Source organism: Hydra vulgaris, chromosome 09 (assembly GCF_038396675.1).
Source record: "Hydra vulgaris chromosome 09, alternate assembly HydraT2T_AEP".
Lineage (NCBI taxonomy): Eukaryota > Metazoa > Cnidaria > Hydrozoa > Anthoathecata > Hydridae > Hydra > Hydra vulgaris.
Window position 1 is genome coordinate 21,827,501 of NC_088928.1, and position 8,137 is coordinate 21,835,637.

General features: G+C 26.1%; 1 long non-coding RNA gene across 1 annotated transcript in view; it reads left to right on the forward strand.

The window, feature by feature from the left end:
• LOC136085042 (uncharacterized) overlaps positions 1-4,549 on the forward strand; it is a 7,290-nt gene extending 2,741 nt beyond the window's left edge. Inside the window, exons 2-4 of the long non-coding RNA XR_010641026.1 lie at positions 3,638-3,742; positions 3,868-3,970; positions 4,232-4,549. This is a non-coding gene — a long non-coding RNA (uncharacterized LOC136085042). The remainder of the gene's footprint in view (positions 1-3,637; positions 3,743-3,867; positions 3,971-4,231) is intronic.
• Positions 4,550-8,137: the final 3,588 nt, after the last annotated feature.

Below are 8,137 nucleotides of genomic sequence, written 5' to 3' on the forward strand. Positions count from 1 at the left end.
ATTTTTCACTTAATTAAGGGTGCACACATTTCATCTTTTGTGTCCCAAATTTTTTAAGACAACTTGATATCATTTTTATATTTGTTAATGTTAAAAGATTTTAGGTAATTAGCATACTGAAATTTTAATGGAGTTTCACATAAGCTAAAATATACTTTTTCTTTGTAGTCAGGTTTATTTGACTACACGGTGGCTTGATAAACAATGTTCTTTGACAAGCAATGATTGTTCATCGAACAGATGGATTTGTTGACACAGTTGCATGTTTTCCCCTCATCTTTACCTTGGCTATATAATATCCTGTGTTTGTGCGAATTAATGATAGCCTTGATGTTTGACATACATGAGTAGCTTATTTTAATGGTATTTAGATTAAATAACTTATTATGTTTGTGACCCACCGTAATGTGCTGTTATACCTTGTCAAAAAAAACGACTGCCTATTTTCGCCTATTTTACATATATATATATATATATATATATATATATATATATATATATATATATATATATATATATATATATATATATATGTTTAGTTCGCCTCCCCGAGGCCAAGAAGGCCACTACAGATGAGGAGGCTACTTGTGGTTATAACCTACTCCCAACTCTATAACTCCAAAACACGAACCTTGACTAACAAGGCCGCTGCGCAGAGAAGCAAGTTGAGCGCGATACTACCAGGGTCTTGGTGGGAATCGAACTATTTATATATATATATATATATATACATACATATATATATATATATATGTATATATATATATGTATATATTTATATATATATATATATATATATATTACTATTTTAGAAAATTTATAAATAATAAAAAACCTGACTATCACAGTTAATAAGTGTGTTGCATATGGTTGTTAATGGATTACAAAAGATCTTTGGAAGATATGACAGTTGCTTCTATTCATTTTTCAATAAAAAATAACAGATACTAAATTTTGAAGTTTATTCTGTAAATCATAGTAAAAAAGCACTCTAATGAAAAGTTCAAGATATAAGATGCAAAAATTTGTGATGTAGTGATGTAGAAAGTTTAACATCTGAATTTTCCACGTCTTTCTACATTGATTTATAGCTACATTGATTATTCAATGTTAAAACAAATTGTCATTTTAATTTCTATTTGATATCAAGGCAGATTGTTATAAGGTTTTTTAAAATTGAAAATGGCTAATCACCCAGCAAAATATGCTTTTTTTATTGTATTATATTTAAAAGTGTTAGTATTTTAAATTATTCATAATAATATATATTTCTTTACTTTACATTTGTAAATAGCTATTTACAACTTATCTTAAGTATATTTTAGATTTATGGATAACATTTAATTAAAGTTTTTTTCATTAGAAACAAATATTTTTTTTGCTTATAATTAAAGCTAAAAATGTTAGTAAAAGAATCAATAAGTTAGTAAAAAGATAACTCAAATTAATATTGATATTTATATTGTATTATATATATATATATATATATATATATATATATATATATATATATATATATATATATATATATATATATATATATATATATATATATAATAATATATTTTAGTGCAGGTTTCGCACTTTCAATGCAAATGGCGGAGGTGCTTTTTAACAGTGAAAAGGAAGAGAGAAATAAGAAAAATGAAGAAAGTGGAAATCAAAAAATTTTTAAAATAAAAGAAAAAACAAATATAGCAATACATAAACCATAAACCATAAACTATAGCATAAACATAAACCATAAACTATAGCAATACATAAACCAAGTAAAAACTATACAAATAATTTAAATAAATAAACTAACTGAAGAGGAAAAAAATTTAGAAACAAAAAAAAGTTTTTGTTTCTAAAGTTAAAAAAAGAAGTTGGAAAGTGAAAAAATAATAAAAAAGTACCGCTAACAAAAATGCCTAATAAAATATAATTTTTTAGTTAATTCTTTAAATTGTTTTCAAATATTGTTTATACTGTCATGTAGTTTTGTATACTGTTTTAATTCTCCTGTATTTTTTTAGGTTGTTTTTTTTACTATGTATTTTTGTGCGCTGTTTGGATTCTTGTTTTATTTTTTCAGATATTCCTGTGTATTTTTATTTTATTTTGTTTATTCTGTTAATTAGGCATTGTCACATATTATATAGGCATTGTCACATATTATATAGGCATTGTCACATATTATCATGTTTTTTTTGTTTAATGTTTGTATTGTCCTTTCTTCTTCTTATTTTTTCCTTTAGTTTGTTTAATGTTGATCATACATTTTTAAACTTCTATGTTTTTATAAGAGTGTTTATCTGTATGTGTATGTAAAAATTTCTATGTGAGTGTATATAGGTGTGTATGTGTATTTCTGTATGCAAAGTATATATATAAGTGTGTAAACTGTGTATGCATATCTATACATCTGCATATGAGTATATGAATCATATACACATATTCAGATGTATAGATATATTGTTACATGCATACACAAACATGCATGCTATGTATGTTTGTGTATGCATGTAACAATATAAATTTTTTAATATTTTTAAAGACTTTTTTTTAACATTGGTTTTGATTTTTTGATAGCATTACTTTAATGTAAAATATTATTTTCTTATTTTTATCTTTTTTTTATTGTTATTTTTATTATAATTTCTGTTATCATTAGAATTATTATTTTTCTTTTTTTCTTGCTTCTATTTAATTAATTGTTTAATGTCTTTGTGAGTTGTTAGGTTTTATCAGTTTTTTTTTACCTGTTTGTAACTATCTAACATTATATATATATATAGCTATTTGTGTTTATAAAAACATGTAATTTGTTATTATTTTTATCATTTTTGTTATTATTACCATTATTATTATCATTATTATTATATGTTTTTCTGTATTTTTACGTTGTGATTTTGTGTTTTATTTTGTAAATATTGTTTTTATTATTGTAATTATTATTATTTTAATCATATTCATTAGGTGTTTATATATTATTAGTAATATTACTATTTGTAAACAAATTTTAAATGTAACCATCAACTGTTTAGTAATAAGTATATTGATTGATTATATAAGGAGCCTATCTGCAAAACATGCTAAGTCACAAAAATAAAAATTCTAAGTTAATTCTCATTCCATGGTCTACATACTTAAATCTATCATCTATTTAAATATTAGACCAATTTAAAAAATTATGGTCTTAAAAATGGATAAAGAAAATTTTTGTTGATGCGCAACTAAAAGTAGTTTAGTTTTTTGCTGTGTTCTCAGAATCAGTTAACTTGGACTTGGTGCATTTTGCAAATGGGCTCCTCATATATTAAGGGTGCATCGATGCCTACTTTTAGCAGATGCCAATTGGTACAGGCCAATGCATTGGCATCAACCCTAAATTTCAATTTGTACTTTTTTTATAAATAGATTAATTATGATAAAAAATTGTTCAAAAATTGTTTTGAAAGGTTTAGTGGTTGCAGATGTCTATTGATTTTCATTTTTTTGAATATATATATATATATTAATATATACATATATATATATATATATATATATATATATATATATATATATATATATATATATATATATATATATATATCTTTAGAGAAATAAAAGTATTTAGTTGTTATTATTACACTTATTTATTTATATATAGAAATAAAAGTATCATGTCATCACGGATAACCCAATGGAGAAAGAAGTACAATAGAAACAATAGAAGATAATGGCGTTGTTTCATTTTATGGAATTAATGTTCAAGGTAATGGAGTTGTTTTAAAAAACATTTCTTTAGTCACTAATACTTAGCAGTTTTGTAAAGAAAATCAGTTTAATTGATTTTCAGTTTAAAAAGAAAAATGCTGAAGTTGCTTTTGCATGTTTAAGGCTGATGACAAACAGACTTCAATCAAAGTTCAATTTGGTTTCGAAGGTAAAAGTAATTGTGAACTTACCTATGGAAGGATAAATATTTATAAAGCTGTAATTGGTAGGGTATTATTTTTATTTTAAGTGTTCAAGTTTAATTTTAAATGTGTTCAATTCTTTTTAATGGCTGCCTGTTGAAAACAAATGCATTTAGTTGAACTCACAAAAATTTCCTTGAACAAATCAGAAAATAAAATAATTCAGTTGACATGAAAGTTGTAAACTTAAAGTATTCATATGAAATAATATAAATTAAATATTTTCTTTCCTGCTTTCCTTTTTTGCTTGACTAAGTTTGAATATTTTTGTATTTATTTTCTAGAATCGATTAGGCGCTATTATGTAAAAGCAACAGACAAAGAAACTCGTACATCATAAGTCTCCTGCTTAAAGTATGCACCTCATCGTTTAAATGGAGGTAAACGGAAATCCTACGAGCACGAAAAAGAAGATTTTGAAGTTAATAAAAGAAGGTGATAAAGAAATTCAAAAAAATGATACCTGTGAAATAGAAGGTGACGTTGAGTAAAACGAAAGCGAAGATAGTTGCGAAAACGAAGGTAGTTGCGAAAATGAAAAATAAATTATCTTCTTACCCCAACTTGTAAAACCTTTTAAAAAGTACATTTTAGAAAATTTTTTCAAGTGTCATTTTTCGGAAACGTTTAAAAAACGTAACATAAGTTCAACGTTATTTTTTTGATGTTGAATCAATGTTTATATTTTAATGCTGCTTTCTTGTTTCCGATGCAACGTTTAAATCAACGTTTAAATCAACGTCAGTTCAACTTCAATTTAATGACCTTGACTCAATGTTGATATTTCAACGTTGATTTCTTGTTTCCAAATCAACGCATAAATCAACGTTTGTAAATCGAATATACGAAGAAGAATATATAAAGCAATAGGTTTACCAAAAAGACTAAAGAGATAAAATTTCAATTTGGGGAAGCTGAGGAGTTAGTTGCTAATTGAGAAGATCTTGAGAAACTGAGATTATTAGAATTAAACTCAATCATTACATATCTCGTCTAAATGAGTTAGCCATATCTCTAAAGCCTGTAGGAATTGCAAAATGTGAAGCCAGTAATGTGAGTTTTTTGTGAAGAAACCCTTATAGCTTTGAAAATAATCCGAGTTAAAAAAATGTACGATTGTGATATCCTTTGCTAGCTGTCATTCGAAGTGCTAAAGGTAATTATCTACAACGTTTATAAAAAATAGCTGAAATGTGCGAAAATATTGGTGCAAAAAATGGTAAAAATAGAATAAAAACTTTTACTTTGACAACAGCAGATGCAATATATCGCACATTAAGAGGTTACAGCTAACTGAAGAAGAGAGTGAGTTTTTTTGACATACTGAATGACTTATACAAGTCTTTGGGTGTTTTTTTATTACTTTTTCTATTATGAAATTAAATTTTTCAATTATGGTTTGTCTAAAAGCAGTATCTGAATATTTTTATTTGATGAATCAAATTATTTTTATCGTGGTCTTCCGAAAATAAGCATTTGTAGTTAATCAACGACGTCTAAAAGGAGAAAACCTTGCCGTAAGGTATGTCAAAATTATTCATTTAAAAAACCCGGTAAAATAATCAATGTTCCAAAGTAAAAGTAATGCATTTTTTATTTATTTAACTTTCTATTTTTTTTGTTTTCTTGTCTTTGAAAATGGCGGAAATAATTAATTTTAATTTTTTTAATACATTTTCTTGTAAAAACGTACGTCACTTTTTAAAGAACATTGAGCCTGACGCAAACATTCTTGACAATTATTCTTTAAAAACTAGCTATTTTAAAGTTCATGAGGTTACAAGTATTCTAAATAAATCACAGCATTATATGTCATTACTAAATATAAGTATTAGAAGCAAAAGCAAAAAATTTGAAAATCCAAAATTAATGCTAAATAATTATAAAATTTAAATTCAGTATAATCTGTCTAACAGAGACCTGGTGTCAGAGTGAAAATATGAGTAACTCTAATTTGCATTTAACAGATTATAAGTCTGTTCACCAATCAAGAAAAAACGGGCGTATGCATAGTTAATCACAACTCGTTAACGAATAAAAAAAAGGTAACCTAAGTGTTAATAACTCGAATTGTAAATCATTAACTATAGGAAAACCTATTGTACCTTTGACAACGTTGTACCATTGGTCACTCTACTCTCTTGGCCTACTATTATTTAAAAAAAAAACGTAAAGTGCCATTTGAAACAATAGTCCATGACGACTCTTCTTACTGTAAAACATCATACTTGGGATTGATGGTATCGATCCATTGTTTCGTTGTTTGATTCATCTACGACATAAACATTAGCCAACATCATATTTTTGTTAAGGAAAAGTTTGGATGATTATGTCTGACCGTAAATGGGGATTAAGAAGGTAATTGTTAAAGAAACCCATCTCGTGTACCTTTGACCAGACTAGGATGTTGTACTTTGACCAACAAAAACTAAAGAAAATATATGACTTTATCTACATAGTTATAATAACTGATTTTATTTAAAAAAAATAGTATTATTATTAGTAATACTGAGTATCGTAACTTCAATACACAAGTCTTTGCAAGATTGTAAGGATTGATTTTTCTAATTGTTTTTTAGTCAATTAAAATTGATTACAAAATAGTTAGATTTGTTTTTTTATTGATATAAGGTGGGCGAGAAGTTGCTATATAATATATAACAAGCTAAAATATTAAAGAGGTTCAAACATTACATGATTTTTTAATAATAAGATTTTGGTCAAAGAAACAACGAAAATCGGTCAAAGGTACAATGTGTCGTACCTTTGACCAATAAACTTCCTTTTTTAAAACGCGAGAAATAGATACTTCTTGGTTGAATGAAAAAAAAGTCATAAGTATAATTTTTGAGCAAAATAACTGAGAATCTTATATAGTTTGAATGGTTTAAATTTACTCAATAGACTACACAAAAAAACGCCTTAAAGCAAAAAGTGGTCAAAAGTACAACAGGTTCCTCTAGAGATAGTAAACCGAAAAGGAAAAAATTCGTTTATAACAGCTTTTTATCGACCACCCAATGGCAATTACAATCAATTTGAAAACGACTTAAGGCGAATACTTATTAAAACTCAAAAAAATATTTATACTTTCTCGGAGACTTTAATTCAATCTTGAAAAATTTAATCACGTGAAAAGTTTTTCATTCAATCTTGAAAAATTTAATCACGTGAAAAGTTTTATAAATACTCTTTCTCAATTTAGTGCTTACCCCATGGTTAACAAGCTGACTTATTAATCATGGGGTAATTGCTGAGAGACTGAATAATTTTTTATAAATATCGGGGAAAATTTAGCCAAAGAAATTTCTCCAAGTCGCAAAACATTCTAATCTTTTTTGAAAAAATCAGATTTTATTACGGACAATTCGGAACTTTCCATTGAAGAATTTCGTTCAGCGTTTGACTTGCTTCAGACAAACAAAAGTCCAGGCTTAATAAAATTAATGCAAATGTTTTGAAAAGTGTCTTTGATATTATTGAAATGCCTCTTTTCATTATTTTTAAACTTTTATTAAAAAACGGGGACTTTGATCAATTAAAACTTGCTAAAATAATTCCAATTTATAACAACGGCGACAATTCTTTAGAATCAAACTACAGACCCATCTCAATTCATTCCTGTTTTTCAAAAGTTCTCGAACGGATTATGTATTATAGAATATATGATTTCATTGATAAAATATTCATTCATTGATAGAATATAGAATACTCATTGATAAAAGCAATATTTTATATGCTTAAATGTTTAAGTTTCGGAGAAATTGTTACACTGAGCATGCAGTGATGGATTTGGCTTGCAATATTTTGATAGGATTTGATGACAATAGTTATACACTTGGAGTTTTTGTTGATTTATCGAGGGCGTTCGATATTGTCGATCTTGAAATCCTCCTCTATAAATTAAAAATTTATGGAATTCAAAATTTTAATATAAAATGGCTACAGTCTTATCGACAAAATCGTAAACAATGTGTGATGTATGACTTAACTTGTACGCAGTTAGAAGTTGATAGTTGTGGTGTCTCTCAGGGCTCAATATTTGGTCCTCTGCTGTTTCTCTTATATATTAAAGACATCCACTTATCCTCTAAATTCTTTAATTTTGTTCTTTTTGCTGATGATATTAATTATTTTTTTTCGGGGTCTAAGTTAAAATATGTTTTTTCTACTGTAAATACAAAGCTAAT